The sequence below is a fragment of the Cyprinus carpio genome, chromosome A9, assembly GCF_018340385.1.
Source record: "Cyprinus carpio isolate SPL01 chromosome A9, ASM1834038v1, whole genome shotgun sequence".
NCBI classification, from domain to species: Eukaryota; Metazoa; Chordata; class Actinopteri; order Cypriniformes; family Cyprinidae; genus Cyprinus; species Cyprinus carpio.
In genome coordinates, this window is record NC_056580.1 from 10,022,659 (window position 1) to 10,040,612 (window position 17,954).

Genomic DNA, 17,954 nt, shown 5'->3' on the forward strand with positions numbered 1-17,954 from the left:
GTAGTGAAGTAAAAAGTAAAAAGTTTCTCAAAAAAATGCGTACAGTTGTGTCCGAATGTCTCCAGTAAAGTACAGATACTTGAAAAATGTACTTAAGTACAGTAACGAAGTAAAGCTACTCCGTTACTGACCACCACTGCCCAAAGGTCAATAATAGCATGGAAATGAAGTGGCTTGTCTTGCATTTGGCGCCATTTGATGAATTTTGTATAGAAATGCCTTTACCTGAAGCAGTTGTTATCTTATTAAGGTAGACTACCTTAATAAAGGTATCTTAACATAGATGTTCATCATAGCATCACTGGCACGCATTTTATGATAGTATTCAATATAAATGTTATATTTTATCCACTTTGTAGTTTTACTGCTTTGTACATGCATGAACTGTCAAGCTTCAAACTGAATCACAAACCGATTTAGACCATTAAAGGGATAAAGGGATAGCCTAGTTCACCCAAAAATGAAAATGCTGTCCTTAATTACTCACCCTCATGTCGTTCCAAATCCATAAGACCTTCGTTCATCTTCGGAACATAAAAGTTATTCTCCCCCGAGTTGAACCATGTTCAAGGCCCAGAATGAAATCCGAAAGCTTTCTGACCATCCATAGACAGCAAGGGTACTACCACGTTCAATGCCCAGAAAGGTACCAAGAACATTGACAAAATGGTCCATGTGACATCAGTGGGTATAGTCATAATGTAATGAAGCTATTGTCACCCCCATTTCAAAAAAAAAGTAAAAGTTATTCTCCCCCGAGTTGAATAAAGTCATTATTCTTTATTTCTTTGCACACAAAAAGTATTCTTGTAGCTTTGTAAAATTACGTTTGAACCACTGATATTACATGGGCCATTGTAATGATGATCTTACTATGTTTCTGTGCCTTGACTGTGGCAGTTACCTTGCTGTATATGGAGGGTCAGAGAGCTCTCGGATTTCATCAAAAACGTCTTAATTTGTGTTCCAAAGATAAACAAAGGTCTTACCGGTTTGGAACGACATGAGGGTGAGTAATTAATGACAGAATTTTCAATTTGGGGTGAACTATCCCTTTAACTTGACCAATTCACTGAATAGAACCTTCTTAAGCAAGTGAATCATTTTGCAGGTGGGCATTACAGCTACAGCTTTTTTTTTTTTTTTACACGTTCTCCTAACAGTTATTTACCAGTAATGTGTGAAATTGAATCATTTAAAATTCTGAAAAAAAAACATCTCTATGCTGTTTTTTGGAGTGGAACAGGCTTCGTTTGAAACTATTTCCATTTGTGGGGGGGGGGGGGACTAACAAACACAGTGTCTTAATAAGGCTGCTTCCCTGTAGTATGCCAAACAGTACATAAAAGGGAAAGATTGTCCGAATTAGCATTATTCATGAAACAGTTTGCATAAAAAACCTGGGTGTCCAGCTACTTCTGTCGAGATTCTGAAGCGCGCTCCTGTAGCAACAGATTTCCGTTTGATTTATGTCTGAAATGCAAGTTTTTTTGTTTATTAAATGATTTACACAGTATAACATTTTATATAAAATCATTGCACAATGACAACGATTTAAAGTGATGCACATTTAGACTAAAAGACCGCACATAACTAGTAGGCTAACTAGCAGACATTTAATTCAAAATCTATAGTATACATTGCATATAAATGCTTTTAAATCTGTTGTTGTACAGTGCTGTCAGTCCTTGAGTTCTACTGATGACACGCATCTCTTTTTAGTCTTGTTTACAGAATTTTAAAAGGCCTTTACAGAATGGCAGGTTTTTGGCTGTGTGCGTATGTACTGTAACTAGAGAAAACAGCTGCAAAGGTTCAACAGAGTTTGGATACCTACTTAGTGTCCCTCACAGTACACATACACACACAAACCTATCCCTCACCCTGCGCTTTCCCCACCTTTTAATTGGCTTATTTTTAACATTCCACTGCTTGAGCAAGGCCATGGGAACACAAGGAGAAAACATTCCTGTTACCCAGAGGGCGGCTTAGCCAGCTCCAGTGGGTATTGAGGGGTATCATTACCTTCTCTCTCAGGTTCATTCAGTGAGAAAGCACTTGGAGACATGTTTTATCAATCACAGCCTATTGAAGCCCTTCATTTAGCCCATGTGAACGTGTGTGTATGCAAGTGGTGTGTTGCTAGGTTCCAGTATGCAAAGTAAAGACTCTGTGTGTGATTGCTATGGAATGGCATATGAGCTCTGTGGTTTGGTCCCCCTGTCTTTCCATCTCTGCCTCCATCTCTGTGGTGGTGTCTCAGCCAGGGGATGGAGCGCTGCATGGTCCTAGAAACTGCAGAATAACAGCCCCCTCGGGAGCAGGAATTACTGACGGCCCCAGCTGCTCAGAATACAGCCCACGCACACATACACAGACAGAGGTATGCGCCATAAAAACTAACTCATGAACCTCTGGGTAATGTTTACCATCATACATTTACATTACATGGCATGCAGTAACCCTCAAAAAACCCTTTGGACTCTTATGCTACAATAAAAATGTTTTTTTTTTTTTTTTTTTTTTTTTTTGTTGTTGTTGTTGTTGCATTTACTTTAGTGGTTATAGATATGAAAAGGAATAATAGTAATAATGCTAATGTATCTCTTATTTTTATAATTAAAATCTTAATAATGAAATTACATATTACCCCAAAATTGTTTTCCTTGCAACCGCCTTCTTAAAATATAATGGCAGCTATATAATTTAGTTTGAAAAGGTTCATTTATATTGTGTGAGAAAAATATTAAGTTGCATATTATAAATACATGTTGTTTCAAAAATTAAATAAATGGTTTTTATAATGTCACTATTTTCTAAAGCAAATTATTAAGGTAATGCAAAAAGATTTGAACACTGGTGAATATTTACTTCATATAAAGTTGATATCATGTTTTGTATTGTTTGATGTTTAAACCTTTAAAAATTGTCTACTCTTTAAAGCTATAACTGTAAATGGAATAAAATAACGTTCATGATTCAGTAAATATTAAATGGCATTTAGTAAATGTGTTTAAAATTATGTATTTAACATATATAATTAATATTTGAAATTACAGTCGGCATGAAATGGAAACTAACCCTATTTTCTTAGTGAGTCTTACTGATCCTACTGTGAACATGCATATGTTTAATTTTTTTTAATACTTTCTTACAATGGACTGCAAGCTCACCTTTAGATCTATATCCATCCAATAAACGACTTCTTTCTGGGGTTCTTACAATGGACTGCAAGCTCACCTTTAGATCTATATCCATCCAATATTTCTTACAATGGACTGCAAGCTCACCTTTAGATCTATATCCATCCAATAAACAAAAATGTCTTTCTTGACATTGTTTTCAATTTTTAAATAATCTGTTTTACTTGGATGTACACCACAATATGGAAGAAATGATCTGTCGCAACTTCTGTTAGATCACAACTTCTACAATTCTGAATAAGACTTTGTACAGTATTTTTTCTCTTACATTTTCTGCAGACCACCTAAACCACTTACAATCCACTGAGGGTCCCCATATACCAGTTAAAAAAAACTGATCTAAGTGTTCAAATACTTTCTGTGGCTACTGCATATTCTCCAGTGGTTCCATTACCTACACATTTAAATTTGACACATCTTGCACTCAACAAGTGTACTCTCCTGTTGATTCCTCCACCTTACCACAGGTGAATTCACACATCAAACACTTATCATAAAAGGGAGAGACAGCCAGAGAAAGGTGTTTTCACACACATGTGCTATAACACCTATCCAATTTGTGCACTGAAGAAAGTGAGAGAGAGAGAAAGCGATCAGTGTGGCATAAAAAAAATGGCCTCAGCTTTTTAACTACATTCCCTAACATCGAAAAATTTACTCTCTCAGTCCCTCTCCTGTTATTACACTAACTGTCAGTGTATACATTTCTGTGTGCTTTAGAGTTTTTTCCTCAGTGGGAAAAATGGACTCTCTCAGTCCCATGTAACCTGGCTGTGAAGTCTGGCCAATCGTTTTTAGAGAAAATTAATTTCCTTCTCCATTAATATTCCTCCGTGTTGTTTTTAAGAGTGTATGCTGACAGTACACACAGCCTCGGGGGGAACACACACATTGACACTCCCCTTTCCTGCTCCGACCCCATACACACACACACACACACACACACACACACACTCACAAACATCACCACCTTATACAACCCTGCTGTTACCGTAACCATTCATTTACATGCTGTGTAGGAGGAAGAAGTGTGTGCATGCGTGTTACAGAACAGAATAACTGTGTATGTTTGATGAAACAGACCTGTAAAACACGGGTATTATTAAACTCCAGCAGATGTGCATCTCAATCTCCCTCCTTCCCTCTCGTGTTTTCCAGCATGATAAAGCAGTAGGCAGTAACAGGTTGTTTTTCTACCTGAATTTGTTTTTGTTTCAGATGTTCACTCCATAGAGAGATCCAGGTGTCTCCAATGCTAATTAAACTCCTGGGCATTCAGTAAGTTAAAAGCAGATGCCAGCAACCAGTCTGTGAAAGCTATTTTCAATGGCTCCGATAGACAGGAAGGTGATTTATCATGCACATTCCATACAGATGTGATTTTCCATTAAAAAAGTACAGAATGAACATGTGGAAATGTGAAGATCTTGGACATGTTGAACTTCTGGGATGTCATTCAGTGTTTCCTATAGCACCAGGACTGATGCATGGTTACTTTTGAATGGTCATCAATGAAGAAACTTAATGGTGTAGTTATGTGCATGGATTAGTAACCATAGCTATTGAAGAAAGGAGTGCTACTACTTTTCTAAGTGATCAGACTTGTGGTTTTTACATGGTGGACAGTTAAATGGATGAAGAGTCCCATATACTTAAGGTGAAGGAGGGAGGGAGCCAACATTCTGCTGTTGGAGAGTGTTATTTATATATATATATATATATAGCTCACTATGTATATATATATATATATATATATATATATATATATATATATATATATATATATATATATATATATATAAGCTCACTATGACTGTCAACAGTTTCTTTTCCACATGTCATTTTACTATATCTTTGTATTTGTTGACAGACAAATCATATAGAAGTAGTGTCGTCGGAAGTCAACAACTCTCTTTTGAAAATCAATGGGAACATATTGCTATGTCCGGGCTTCGGGCTTAATATAGGCACTTTTGCCTTGGGCAAGGAAGCAACCACCCAGAACAACCATAGAAATGCAAAGCAGTGCACTAAAAAAACTCAAAGAGGTGAGTTTTGCATGACAAACCACCATTCACATTTTCTTCAGACAGTGCACATATTAACAGAGTTACTAGTCACTATAAATTGATCAGAGTGCTAGTCATAATCCTTAAAATATAATCCAGAAAACTGCATCAGTTATGGTTTATGTAGGTGAGATGCCACACTTTATCAGATGACTTCATCCTCCTCAAAACCCTTCAGTTGGTTCTGCAGTGATGAAAGCCACCTTTGATATATGTTTGATCTCATCTGAGCATGTGAGGTAACTTACGATGTTTGACTGTAAAGACTCAAGTCTCGCTTGCTTGAGTAACTTCAGAATGGCTCCATCCTGCTTGGCAACAGTGACAGACAGACCATAGAAATGGATTTTACCTTCTAAATCAAACCACTCTGTTGACCCAGACAGCCAGACAAGAGGATCATACCACACAATCTGGCTGGTCATTATGAATAACAAGAGATTAAAATCAAAAAAGCAGTGGCTGTCAAAAAGCAAATCATCACCACAGGGCGAGGTCAGTCTCTGTTACAACGTTAAATTAATAGGTAAATGTATTAATCTTGTTTTGCTAATAATTACAAAAGAACAGAATATAGTAAACAAATAAAATAATCCACAATGAGAAAAAAATTAGTGGAAAGGATAGTGATTCTAACTAGTCGGCTTGACTTCATTAGATTAAATTATGAGCGTTAACATTTGTTTTACAATTTAGAGATAATTTAATCATGATGGGGGAAAACTAAAATGGTTGAAGTATAGAAGACTTTTGCAATAAATCCCATAAAAATGCATAAATGTTTGTTTTTCAGATTTTTCCATATTTATATATTTATATTTTAGTAGCAATTGTCTAAATATCCACTATGCCTGTTAGTGAAGGACTGGACAATAGAGCATTACAAGAATAGCATGGCTAATAGTGGCTTGTTAGTTCTCCACTCAGATGAGTCAGGGCTGCCCACAGGTGGCTCCATTAAACTGTCTCAACAATAATGACAGCACTTCTAATAAACAGTGGCACCTCACTGAACATCTACAGGCAGAGCTTACACAGTCTCTCGCTGTGTGCCTAGAGCAGAACTCTAAATCAGTTCAATTAAATGAATAGAAAGTTATATTGATATGATAACAGTATGTATGCATGCAGCTGTGCATGACTGTGTTTGTGCATCTCATCTGTCCCAGTTGTAGGCACTCCATTAAACACTCTGTAGGGTGAACTTTTTCATGTGATATTTCAAAGGTCTGTGACTTGGAAAACAGGTGGTAAACAGAGTTTTATTTAAAAGAGATGTTTGTGTAAATTTTTTGTCAGTCATAGTAGCGTTAGTTCCTCAGATAATGGAGAAAAGCATTATACATATCCACCTTTACTCTTATCAACCTGCAAAATTATGAATTGCACCATGCAAATAGTGTTTTTGGGTGTTTTGTGGCATTATCATTTGATTTGCATAATTCCTTTAGTGCATTGGATATTAAAACAACAGGAGCAGTGCAAGTGAATTCCCCCGTGTGCTGTACCTTTAAGGAAAATTAAAAAATTCTTCATCATAGATAAAAGAGGTCAGGTTTAAGAGGATTTTAGCCACACTAAAAATAACCCAAAACATTCTCTCATTAGCACACTGGCTGCGGAGTGAGAACCCTGAAAATACTGGATTAGAAAGAGGGGCATCTAATTGTGATTTTAGGCCTGCCTGCTGCCGCCGGCAACTGCCCCCTCTGAGTTTTCTACTGGAGGTGAGAAGAACACGTCTGGGAGCGTGGAGTATGTCCCTGTTAAAAAAAAAACACAACCTTTCCGACGGATTTTTCCTTTGGTGGTCCTCTTTGCACCATAACCAACACTTTGAGTCAGAATGACATTCAGGTCTGTGTTTATTGGGTGAAGTATATATCAAAAAAGTAGGGATGTTTTAGTGCAATATCATCCCTGTGAGGATTTTTTGCAGGTGGAAATGCAGCATTGCAGATGGACAGGTCTTAAGAACTAACACTCTCTACCACTCCCACACACATAGACATGAAAATACCAACAGAGGATGAAAGGATGGGCTAACAGCTGGATTTGAATGATAAAGTGTTCTCTCACCTTCTTTCGTACATCCTTAATCCAGCCTGAATTGACTGACAGATGAGGGTGGTGTGGCTGCACTCTGTCTGACCAAAACAATTACTGGGTGAAATAAAGGTACAGAGTGTGCATGAACATTTAACTGTACTTATGGCTTTGTTGGTAGTGCTGGTACTGTTGAAGATTATAGTAATAAAAATGATGGTAGTGCTGATGATTATGTGACAATGAAAGTGGTGATAGTGAGATCTTACTAATGATCATACTAATGATGACAGTAAAGATAACAATGTGATGCTGATGATGGTGAGATGACAATAAAAGTGTTGGTACAGTTACTATGAGGATGATGGTAATGATGACAGTGCTGATGATGATGTAAAGATGAAGATGATTATGGTAATTATGAGAATGATGGTGATGATGATGATGATGATGATGTAATGATTAAGATGATAGTGATGATAGCAGCGAGGTTACAATAATAGTGATGTAATGTTGACAATGATGATAAAACTGTTAACAATGATGGTGAAGTAATGATACAGATGATTGTATCAATGATAGTGATATAACAATAATGATAGTGATGGTAATGATGATGGTGACAATGATGCTGGTAACAATGATAATGATATGACAATAAAGATAGTGATTTAATAATGAGGATGATGATGATGCTGGTAACAATGATGTTGATGTGATGATGGTGATTTGACAATAATGATAGTGGTTATGACGATGATGAGGAGGAAGCTAATAACAATGATGGTGATGTAAAGATAATGGTAATATGATGATAGTGATATGACAGTAACGATAGTGATGGTAATGATCACAGTGATGACGGTAGAAATGGTGGTAATGTAATGATGGTGACGATGAGGAGATGAAAGTAATGGTAATGTAATGATGAAGATGATGGTAATTATGATGATGTGATGATAGTGATATGACAATAGTGATGGTAATGATGAGGATGATGGTAATGGTGACAGTAATGATGAGGCTGGTTACAATAATATGCTGTTAATAAAATTCAATAATGATAGTGATGTAACAATGCTGCTAACAATGATGTTTATGTAATGATAATGGTGATATGACAACAATGATAATGATGTAATGATAATGATAATGATAATGATGATGATGCTAGTAACAATGATGATGACGTGATGGTATTATAGTGATATGACAAAAACGATAGTGATGGAAATGATGACAATAATGATGATGGTAGCAATGGTGGTAATGTAATGATGGTGATGATAAGATGAGGTTGTAATGATGAAGATGATGGTAATTATGATGATGTGATGATAGTGATCTGACAATAGTGATAGTGATGATAATGATGAGGATGATGGTAATGATGACAGTAATGATGGTGCTGGTAACAATAAAGGGGATATAATGATGAGGATGATGGTAATGATGATGTGATGGTGATATGACAATAATGATGGTAATGATGAGGATGATGGTAAAAATGACAGTATTTATGTGATGCTGGAAATGATGGTGATGTAGTGATGACTATAGCAATTATAATATGGATCAAGACGATGTACAGCTCCTCTATTGATGGCATTGGTGCCTGTAGGTGGTCTTGAGGCTGTGAGAGCATTTCTAGTTGTCCTGTCAGTCCTGAGTCATGAGACTCAATATGGACATAAAAATTAGTTCCCTTCAGCCTTTCTGCCAAGCGCAGCAAGCACAAATCTATGGCTGTGCTTTTCATTGATCTTCAAGTCATGTGAGGGCTTCTTCTGTCCTCACGATTCATTCACTTTCTCCGTAATACTATTAACAGCCACCTCATTCACTGCAAATCTCACCCATATCATCATAATTCAGTGATCTGATATCAATCTGTGTGACTCCATTTTAAATGTAGACTGGGAACATAATGACTTTCTGTATGTGCATAAAGGCATGTAATATTTTATTTTTATTACATCAAATAAAATTAGGATTCTCATGCCCAATTTATTGTTTCTTCCACCATTCTCACAGACTTCCTCACGCTTCCTCTGATGGATTCGAACAATTTCTTTGGCATTTCTAATATGTGGCTGCTATTTCCCATCACGCTGTGTGCTGTACACTAAATCCACATGGCGTCTGACTTATTAGCCTCTTCGGTTTCTTATGAGCTCTACATTTCACTGCAGCTCACCGTTGGCGCATTTATTAAGGTCTACGCAGCATGCTGGCCCTGTATGCTAACTGAGGGGGTGAAAGGATTAACAGCAGTGGAGCTACAGGTCTTAATTTGAGGGCAGACTGTCTTTATGTTCCCCCAGTGTGCATGTCTGAGCACACACAAACACGAATGTGTCATCGTATGTGCAGAAAGCAGAGAACGAGACCCTGAAGCACCATGCCTGTTTAGGTGTCCATTAGCGAGGACGAATCCGCATGTAGCCCACCGTAATAGCAACTGACTTTTAGATTGATGAAACAGTGCAGTTGCTTTTTAAATATTTATATCTGCAAGCCAAAAAGGGCTGGTACATGTCTGTGGAAAATAAAAGGGCAGAGAGAGAAGACAGCAGACTTTTCTCAGGCCGGTCAGGATGGCGAGAATAATTCACCGTTCCGGCATGTCAGTTCTTCAGCTCTGTCGCTTCCAACGTTTCCGCCCCCCTTTCTCCTCAGTCCTTACATGGTGTGCTCTCTCAAAGGGATTTTCATGTTCATGGAAGCGCTGCTATGGATGCCTGGAACAAAAGATAAAGGATCACCTCCTCTTCATAAAACACAATTTCAGGACTTGAGGAAGCCAACAGAGGGACGTTTTCATGTGTGTTTTGTTTAGTGCAGCCTTATTCGCAGTTTCCAAAGACACACCCTGCACACAAGGACAGACAGAAAGCCCCAGCTGCTCTCACTCCCTCTCCTTTCCTCTCCTTCTTGCCCTTCCCAGCCTGCCAACGCACCTGCCTTTTTCATACTGTCCGCTAACCACCATTCTTTGCAGCTGGCCTAATCAAAAAAGGATTCTGCTTTACATTAAAAGCACGGTTCCGCCAGAATGCTTTGTGGTCGTTCCATGTGTCTGTCTTTGAACAGTGATTTGACCAACTGACTTGACAGGACTCGTACTGCCAGAAGACATGTTTGTGATTTTAGGTAATTTGTTTCCCATGGAGAATCGCTCAGGCCAGTGGACATACTTTTTCAAAAGATGGATATTCTAGAAAATGCCTGCAGCAGTTTGACCATTTTTGGTGTATTGTGTCCACTAGGATGTGCCAGACTGGACATAATACACAAGATTAGGACCTTCACAGTGGGGTCTGCCATTCTCATGTTCAAACTGGATCTAATGGAGGTGTTTAATGCTCTCACAGATGGTCAGGGTGAGATTAAGGACATACCCCAGAGGTGAATGGAAGGATTGGAGCTTCCTCACTCCTGGAAAATGAGGAGGGATTTGGCTCATGGGTTGGAATCATATTGAATTTTCTAACACTGCATAGTGGGATTTAAGAGAATTGTTTCTCGCTGGACTATAAAACTGTTGTCAAGGAATGTGTGATTTATCCTAGACATTTTTTCTGATCACTACAAACACCCCCAAGATAGTTCTGACCACATGACATCCTGTTTGTCATACAATATGCAGCACAAACATGTCACCCTCACGGGACTTGACTAATTGTTTGGATGGTGTTCATGTGTGAAACTCAACTTCTTGCCACGTCTGGCAGCTTTGCAAAACACTCAACTGGGACTCTGCAGTCAAGCTCCAAAGAAACAATGAAAATAAGCACACTCTAATAAAAATAAGCTCACTCCCATACTTCCTCCAACAACTGCATTTAGCATAACACAGTGACACCAGGACACAATAACAACAAAATATGCTATAGTAATTTTCTACATTAAAAAAAAAAAAAAATTGTTCATGCACTTAATTTAAACTTTATGATTACGATAAGTATAGTCTGTATAGAAAATACATAATAATCAACTTTTATATTAGGTGGTATGAATGTTGTTGCTTGGTATATGCATTTCAATCTAGATGTTTCCTTTTCATTATCTTGGAAAGTAATTTCTTCATCTTTATCTTTTCTGTATCAGTCATTGCCACCAACAGTTAAACAAATAGACTTATTTTTCCTCATTTCCTGCATATTCTATAGGAGAAGCATATAGTCGTGATTTGGAACTCTGAAGTTTTGTGTTCTGGGAAAATGTATGACCCGTTAAATAAAAATAAAGTTTGCACTCTTTATTTATATTACACACAACACATATATATAAAAAAACCACACTTCACATCACGATCAATCCCGAGAAAAAACACCAAAAAAATATTAAGAAGACGTGAGACAGGTCAATAAGCATGTCCATGGGGGGCTTATCTAATTTAAAATTAATCATAGTTTTTGACTACATGCTGTGCACCTCAGGAAAAATGACATTACAGAGAAAGAGAAGGGGTTAGAGATCTGCCTTCCTTACTGCAGTCAGGTGGCTTTATTATAGAATATGGATATTGTTAAAGCCGGTTTATCCTTGCCTGAGGAAAGGCAAGTCTACAGGAGGTATTGTACTTTGTCTGTCATATTCTTCTCAGTTTTCATTCATTTTTAGTGCACTTAAATCTCATTTGCGGCCAAGCATGGTCTCAGCTTTTTTATAAGTAACCCTGGCCGCAGGTGACACAGACCATAATATCACCCACAACTCATTTCGATGGTCTCAAGACGAAAAGTTCTCTATTTTATACAGTTATATTACAGTAATATCTTTGGGGGCTGAATCACAGTGCTAGCCACCAAAAGGCATTGCGAATATGGCTTCCGTAAAATTCCAGGAGAGATTCACATTGTTTGAGTTTGGGACAAATGATGGGAAAATTGGTGTTGCACTATGATGAACCTCCTCATAGATGCACGATAAAGTCCATCAGATTTCTAGATGTGTTATTAGCTGTGTCACCTGCTCTAAACTGTTGAATTGTCACATCAAATGACCTACAAAAAGGCTGCAGCTCCTCTCATCTCTGTGTCTTTTAGGTAATCGACACTCAGTAACGGTTGTTATGGAAACGGAAGCTGGTAACCACTTTGTCACAGTTGAAGAGTAGACCAGGAAAAAGCACGGTGGGGGTAGAAGCTGTCCTTTTGTTGTACATTGATCTGAGAGCACTTTTTGATGTTTTCCCTCATTCTGATAGGATTGGGATGTATATGTGGGGGGCTCATCCTGGATCTGTGTAATGCAAGAACACTCTGCTCGGAGCCAAAACACTTCAGTGCTTTTCAGCTGTTTTTAAGGCAAATTGAAAAATCGTAAGAAATCTTGTCCCATCAAATTTGCTAGCAGTATGCTCAAGGAGGATGCGAACGAGCCAAACACAGATAAAAGAAGAATGGCGAACACTTGTCTCAAAAAGCAGCAGCATGCTGGGAACTATCTTTAACACAATAGAAATGTCAGTATCTAGTCATCACAGCCACTGTCCTGCTGTTAGCACGAGAACGGCAGTTAAGTCTGAATGAAATCCTGTCTGTCTCATGCAAAGTTTGTCTGTTTTTTTGTGGCTCAAACGCAGCTGTGGGCTTACAGTAGGTGCTGAGAGACATACAAGCGCTGTAGGAATATCCTCTCTGCAGGCTCTCTGATCTAAAGATAGGCCTGCCTGTTCTAATTGAGCAAAAAAGGTCTGGTGATCAAACTTTAGGTGTATGACTTCCTTTTGTTTTATGTATTACCTGCTGGGAATGAGTGAGTCAGAACAGGAAGACACAGACACAACTGAGTCTGTTTCCTGTGGGATTGTTGAAGGATATGAATTCTGATGCTGTTTCTCATTCTGCTTCCTAGTTCCCTATGTTGTGAATCACTGCTATTTAAAAGTTTAGAGTTGGTAAGATTTTTTTTTTTATGTTTTTGAAAGAAGCATCAAGAACTCTTTTTTTAATCAAAAATGCAGTTAAAAATAGTAGTATTGTGTAATATTATCATAACTGTTTTAAATTTTAAGATTTTTTAAAATGTATTCCTGTGATGGCAAAGCTGAATTTTCAGCAGCCATTACTCCAGTCTTCAATGTCACCTTAGAAATCATTCTTATACTGTATACTGGTTTGCTGCTCAAGAAACATTATTATCACAGTTGAAAATAGTTGTGTTGCTTAATATTTTTCTGGAAACTGTGATTTGGTTCAGGATTCTTTGATGAATACAAAGGTCAAAAGAACACCATTTATTTGAAATAGAATTTTTTAATAACATTTTACACATATTTACGGTAACTTTTAATCAGTTTAATGTGTCCCTGCTAATAAAAATAATAATTTCTTTAAAAAAATAATAATTCCTTTTTGCTTGTTTGTTTTGTTTTTTACAATTTCATACACGACCCTGACATCATTCACTTTAAGCCACTCAAATATAAACCTATTTGTGGGTTGTTGTTTTTTTCAAATTAATATATATACATATACAAAAAAAAATATATATATATATTTATATATATATATAAATTACACACCCAAAACATTTCACAAATAATAATACATATACAAAAAATACTGACCCCAAACTTTTGAATACTACTGTAGCTTGTACTTCTAACACATTTCACGATATTTAAACCCAATCCACTGGTTTTAACCAAAATTATGCCCAGACATTTGCTGCACATAACACAGCACTGTCCCTATGTGAGAAAATTCAGAGACAGTAATGAAGACTGACATGAAGCTCAAAGGGCCAATCTGTCTCAGGATTGTCATGGCAAAGTTATGGATATTGACATATTAAAATGTGCACCTCAAATGTTACCTTGGACGTCCAAACTTACAGACATTTCAAAGATGTCCTTTAGTAAATAAACAAATCTACTAGATGGGGAAATACGGATGAGTTGGCCTACTGTGTATTGCATTGTTGTTATTAACAGGTGGGATTCAATAGCGTCCTCATCTTGGCGGGCGGAGTGACAGCACTGAAAAGCAGGAAGGGCTCGCACACCGGCAGCAAACAGCAGCAAGCCAGCTTTATCACCATCAGCCACGCAGGTACTGCCAATCAGTGTCGCGCAGGGGATCGGCTGTCACTCACGCAGACTGACAGGGAGCTGCACGAGGTTACCGTGGTAGCAGCTGGAGGCTCGCGATGGCTTTTGAAAGGTACAGTGTCTGCTCCTCAGGGTCCAGCGTGCTGGTGGCCAGACCTGACGTACCGGTGACACTGAATGAAGCGGCTTCTAGAGTCTGTCCTGTGGGAAAGCGCAGGCAGTTCATGTGGAAATGAAGCACTGAGCTTCTTTTCAGTGTAGCGTGTTACCTGTACTGTAAATAATGTGACCGGTTAATCTGTGAACATAAAAAAAAAACTCTCAAAGAGCTCAATTACAAGAGGGATGGATTTCTGCCTGATTTTAAACTGGTAAATAATAGACTCATTTACTCAGGAGCGTCTGACCCTAAATGCATTATTTCCAGTCCAGTGCACTTTTATCTTGACAGTTATGCCATACTAAATGATTATCATATTCATGCACCATGGTATTTACATGGTAATCTGCTTGCACAAATTACAGAGAAGAATTCCCATCCCTGTTGGAAAATCCAACTTGGTTCAATAATAACCGGCTGAACTTGTAGACCATTTTGAACCAGGAACAAACCAGCTACGAGTCTGTCATACCAGCTTGAAATGGGCATTCAGTTAGAGAATATGTTGTAAATCCCCAACTACAAGCCTTCCAAGCAAATGGAAGAAACGAGCAGAGTTGTGTGCAGAACAATCTTTATTGGACACTCCTTTAAGACTTTAAAAATAAATACATACAAAAGACATACACAGCACTTCTAAAAATACACAACTCACAATGCCAGTAGCAATCACATAACAATTCCTGATATTATGCAGTGGCCATCTACAATATCATACCTTAGACCATTAATATCAATATCCCATTGGATAACTCAGTGCTTGGGAGAACAAAGAAAAAAGAAAATACAAAAGAAAGAAAACCCAAAATACTTCAATTCAAAAATACACACATAAATTATACCAAATAAATAACCCACACACAAAGTAAACAACCCATGTCCCAATTCACTCAATAAACAAATTAACAAAATAAACTACAAATGAATACAATTCAGTAAATGAAAGAATGAATACAATACCAACTAATCCCAACACACACAACCACGGGACTGTTGAATCACAGTGGTGGTTGCATACCTTTTAAACACACACAAACACACACACATAGGTGCACTTGAGGGAAGCCCACGAATCTCTCTGTAGCCCAGCACCAGGATACCCACTGACGAATCGCCTTGCAGCAGCAAAACGGTAATGGACAGATTTCTGCAGCACAATTGACTGGTCCGCGGTAATAATGGTGAATGACCCACCTGTACTGCCTGGATCAAGCCAAAAATGCATTGAAGGTTGAACACCCTCAGGCCCACGCAAAAAATTAGGAAACTTCAGCCTTGTCTCAATCCATGCCGATTAATAGAAGCTCAATGCTTAATGCATGTAAGCGGACCCATGTGACACCTGAAACTGCAGCCTGCCTACCACTACAGAGAGGAAACTGAAATAAAGAGACGTCCTCAAGTTTTTAAAGGGGCATGAGCTCAACTTCCGCCCAGCTTCATCCACCAACACAAAATGGGCAGCCCACCCAAAAGGGTTCTCTCAATTACACTATTAGCATAGACCTGCTGGAAACTATAATGTTTCGGAACACAGCTACTAGATTTTCTTCTAGGGATGGTACAACCATGACACATGTTCAAAAAATTTTATATTATTATTTATTATTTATTTAGCTGTTTTCCAGCTGTATTTACACTGGTTTATCATTGTTTTTGTTGTTAGGTTTGTTACATCTGGAGTTCATTCTCAAAAAGACACATTCATACTCAAAAACGATCCACAGAATGTTACTGTCATTGGGTATTCAAGTAATGAGTGCCGCATTGCTAATTATGTATATATGTCTACATGATATCTATTGTATTAAATGCTTGGATGTTTCTGAGCAACACATACACTTTAAAAGCATGGTTGAATTCTGTGCTATACTGGGTTAAATCAAAGTATTTCCAAGTTTTGTCTAAGTAAAAATTACTCAAACTTTTACTGGCCAAGCTAAAGTTACTTGTTTTCTTTGTTAAATTTACTTAACTTAAGTAGATTTTACTCAACAATAACGGGTAAATTGTACAGCGCAGCAGCAGTAAAATTTGTTAAAATTATTGTGAAGTCTTTATAAAGTAAATTCTACAAGTAATTTTTTTCAGTGAATCATGTGAAGTGTGACAAATAGAAGACGGTATGACTTTAAAACTTTAAAAGCTGCTGGTTTTGCAACGTTGCAGAAAAATCTAGTAGATTTTATATTTTTACATTTTTGATTTATTATTGTTTGTTATTTGTTGAATTTATGTTTCTAAGAAATGCACCTCAGAGCGTTTTGTCATATCAAGACCGTTGCAGTGTCTGAAGAAATGCTCAGAGTCTAGTGTGACTGCTTTTAGCTGCTGTATCTTTAACGAGCGGTCACATTAGTGAAATTTTGCAGGCAAAAAAGGGCCTTTGTCAATAGTGTGGCTATGAACTGTATGAAGCAAAGCTCACACAGAAGTCACCTTCAAACCAAGGCAGCTTTCTGCACATCCATGTCACCAATTTGAACCTGTTGAGAAATCTGCTGGACAAATTTTTCTGCTCTCATCCAAAACTCCCGATCAAGTGGATTTCACCCGTGAACATTTGCTGAGCAACAGTAAATGTGACTGCACTTCTATTGTTTTCCTTCCCTCTTTTTCATTGTTGATCTCATTTGAAAATTATCTGCTCTACTAGAAGAACAGATGCGTGATGAGAGAAAGAGTCAATATAATGTATGAGTTTCTCTGGGAGGAAAGCTCAGCCCATAGCTGATTGAAAAAGCTCCCAATCTAAGCCACTGTCTATAGCCAGAATAAATCATTAATTGGATTGAAAGACCCTTACAAATAAACAATCACATAATAGTGCTCCTCCACTATCTCCTCTGTTCTCCTGGCACCCAGACGGTTGTTCTCTGCCTTTGTTACAAAAGTTTTTGGCCTTAACTTAGGCGGGGGTCTGAAGGGAGTCAGATGGCTCTTTTGGGATCTAACACACACTCATGATGAATGAGTTTAGAGCTAATTTGGATGCTTTCTTTCCATTAATTACCTCCAAGCATTCCTCTGTCTCCAGCTCCTCTGAGAAGCATTTCATTTGCAAACAGTCATTATGGCTGTAATCAGTTATTTTCTCTCTAAAAACACTCATTGTTTTAAAGATGCTATGGTTAATATCAACAGCAGAGTTTTTCCTTTGTCATTAAAGTAATCCTGAATCAAGTATAATTGCATGAATGAATATGTTCCAAGAGAACGCTTGACATTTTCCTCAGCTCACCCTGAGCTCTTTGTACTGCTTTCTACTGAACACATACAGTCCTCCAATCATCCATATACTTAGACTGCCCCCTAGTGGCTGATACTTTAATGAGTGAACATCTGCTCTTTGCAGTATCTGGAAAAAATTTGCAAATAGCCCCCTGATTAATATTGTTAGAGAAACTCATTACCGT